The 3463-nt window shown below is 34.7% G+C and overlaps 1 non-coding gene across 1 annotated transcript; it reads right to left on the bottom strand.

The window, feature by feature from the left end:
- Window positions 1-2758: 2758 nt before the first annotated feature.
- LOC122115107 lies at window positions 2759-2864 on the bottom strand. Its single transcript, XR_006148710.1, has one exon. It is a non-coding gene; the product is annotated as a U6 spliceosomal RNA (small nuclear RNA).
- Between the last annotated feature and the right edge of the window lie 599 nt (window positions 2865-3463).

The following is a 3463-nucleotide window of genomic DNA, read 5'->3' as shown; positions in this document are numbered from 1 at the left end:
TTATTACTTGCTATGTTAATGTAAAATTACTGCTTTCCACAGCTCTTCTACTCTATGATACTACAGTATTTCCCCCAGTCGCATCTCCTGTATTGCTCTTCTCATATATTTTATTTTATTTTTTATTTAAAGTTCCAGTATCGTTTTTAAAAAGTACTAAATCTTTTAAATATCATCACTTACTGTATTTTAAGAATTCAAGAATGAAAAAAATCACATAATCACTCCAAAATGCTTTAAAAGTAGGAAATGATAAAACAGGCCACTGTGAAGTAAATTTTCTTCTACTTTTAAAATTATTCTGAAAGCCTTGTGCTGGTTTGTCACACCTGTAATCCTAACTACTCAGGATACCTACTCAGGGGCCTGAGATCTATGGATAACATTTGGAAGCCAATCAGGGCTAAATAAATTCATGAGATTATTTTTCAAAAATTTTAATGAACTAACAAAGGACCAGGAATGGAGATGTAGCTCATATAGTAGCTCACTAATCTAGAGAGAAAGACATAGCGAGACCTTGAATATCTGATTTCAAACTCTGAGCATGCCAACATGCAGGAATGCACACACACTCACTTTTTCAAAATATCTTCATATCAGTGTTTTGCATTAATTTATTTGTTAACGATATTATTTGGGTAAAATAGGTAAAATAAACTCTTCCATCTCAAAACATTTTTATACATTTTTTTGTTGTAAAAATACTGTACAGAGTGGTTATAGTTACATGAGCAAAGTAATAAGTACATTTCCTATCAAGCATTGTTACCTCCTCCTTTGTTTTTCCCCCACCATTCCTTCCCTTCCATCTCCACAAGTACAGTCCTCACACCCCCAAGCCCCACCCAATGTCCCCAGCCTAAATTGTAAAGTTCGTTCTTCAAAATATTGTCTTGTGCATCTATTGTTATACAATGAGTCAAACTGTATTCCTATTTAAGCATGTTGTTTTTTCCCTTTCTTTCCCCAAATTAGAGAAGTGTATATACAAGATGCAGGTGCACCAACATCAAGTAAAGTGAAAACAGGGGTTATATTGTTGGGGAGGAACGCATAAAAAACAAAAAAGAAATCACTTTGTACATTATAAATATGTGAGAAACAACAGCAAGAAAGAAAAAACCACTTGTGTCTCTATCTTGTGGGTCATTTAGCTTAACATCTACTTATGTAGTCATACACACATAGCTTTTCAACTTTTCTGCTTATCCCAGACATATACTAGTCATTGCAAATAAGGGATACCAAGGGACCTATGTTTCTTTGGACTTGGCTTACATCAGTTAATATAATTTTTTTCCAAGTATTTCCATTTCCTAAAAATTGGGCAATGTCATTCTTCCTGATGGAGGCAAAGAATTAACATATATACACATATATATGTATATATATATAGTATATGTGTGTGTGTACACACATATACACACAGAACATTTTCCTTTTTTGTTTTTTAGAGCAACTTAGTTTTCCACCTTCAACATTTTTTCAAATGTTTTTATTGTGATTAAATGATTGCATAATTTCCCATATTTCACAATATTGTGGGATAGTGATGCTTAGTTAAAGTCACAAACACATTCTAACTTTGATGGAGCAAATTGTCTATCATGGTCTACAACACTTAGGAGTTTTATGAGTTTTGCAATAGAGTTATTTCTTCCATATGGATAGTTTTCTGTTTTGAAATATGTATATTTCTTTTGTTTTGCATAGCGTCTGCTGTTCCCTCTTTCCCACTTATTCCCTCCTTCCCTTCAGTGACATTGAGTTGCTTAGTTCATTTTAGTCAATGTCCAGTGCAGCTGATGGATCCCACTGTTGTATGTTTTTCCCTGATTCCCTCTAGTTCAGTGTCGTCTTCCTGGTTTCCCCTCAGTGTGCAAATATAATCAGCAGAATGGGGATATTTAGTAGTGATTTGACCAGATGAGTGGAAGTCCTTGGTTTCTTAAGTGTTGTTAATTTTGTTGTATCACCTTACATTTTGGATTTAACATCCACTTACCATGGAGACCATGTGCTGTTTGTCTCTTTGCTTTTGTCTTACCTCGCTCAACATGATTTCCTGTAGCTTGATTGATTTCCCTGCTAATGCCATCATTTTGTCTTTCTAATGGCTGGAAAATATTCCGTTGTGAACAGTTTTTGGATCCATTCATCTCTGGTGGGACATATGGGTTGTTTTCATATCCTGGATATTGTGAACAATGTTGCAATAAACATGGAGGTGCATGTGTCCTTGAATATTGGTACCTCTTGTTCAGAATAGATGCCTAGAAGTGGTATGAGTGGGCCATAAGGAAGGTCAATAATTAGCTTTCTGAGGACTCACCAGATTGCTTTCCAAAGTGGTTGTGTAAGTGTACATTCACACACACACAGACACAAAGACAGACAGACACACAGACACAGACACAGACACACACACACACACACACACACACACACACACACACACAGAACATTTTCTTGATCCATTCTTCTACTGAGGGGCATCGGGGTTGGTTCCATATCTTAGCTATGGCAAATAATGCTACATTAAACATTGTTGTGGTGGTAGTTTTAGTGTGGACTTGTTTGTGATCATTTGCGTGAATGCCCAAAAGCGGGATTGCTGTGTAATAAGGGAGCTCTATATGGAGTCTTTTGAGGAACCTCCAAACCGCTTTCCAAAGTTGATGAACAAGTTTACACTCCCATCAAGAGTGCAGTAGGCTTCCCTTCTGGCCACATCCCTTCCAGCATCTGTTGGTGTAAAAATATGGAATGATTCATTAATTTGTATGTCATCATTGTGCAGGGACCATTCTAATCTTCTCTGTATGTTCCAATTTTAGTGTATGTGCAGCCAAATTGAGCACAGAACATTTTTTATATATAAAGTGTAATTGATCGTCTTAAACTAGACAATTCAACAAAAAGTAAGTTCAAAAAATTATGAAATTTTGCAACCATGTATTTCTTACATAAGCACACATTTAAGAATAAAGTCAATATTGACATGCCAAAAAAAAAAATAATTCCAGATATTAGTTGTTCATGAGATGTGTAGGAGGAGGAATTCAATTATTCTACACAAGGCACCTGTCATAATGATCATTGCAGCAAATGTTAAGGTTTGTTAAAAATTTTAATGTTTTAAATATGTTTCATTTTGGGATCTGCATATATATGGCAAAATTAAGACTGGCAGGTCATAAAATTTTTCGATAAAGTATATAATATTTCTGGTAGCATTTACTACTAAGTATGTACATTTCAGAGTTTATAGAAACTTTGCTAATGAGAAGTTACAAAGACTGTGTAAAGAAGCAGAGTGGAGAGTTAAGATTTTAAGTACACAGTTTCTGTTAAATCTTTAGGGCTCCCTTAAGTTATATGTTAGTGATGAACAAATAATGATATAAGCCACATACACATGATGAGATTATCTATAAATAGTAATCTTAGTGGGTAAATT

Source organism: Dipodomys spectabilis, unplaced genomic scaffold (genome assembly GCF_019054845.1).
Source record: "Dipodomys spectabilis isolate Male_0828 unplaced genomic scaffold, ASM1905484v1 ptg000116l, whole genome shotgun sequence".
In the NCBI taxonomy this organism is placed as follows: domain Eukaryota; kingdom Metazoa; phylum Chordata; class Mammalia; order Rodentia; family Heteromyidae; genus Dipodomys; species Dipodomys spectabilis.
Note: the sequence above shows the minus strand (reverse complement) of the source record. Positions and strands in the feature narration are given on the sequence as shown.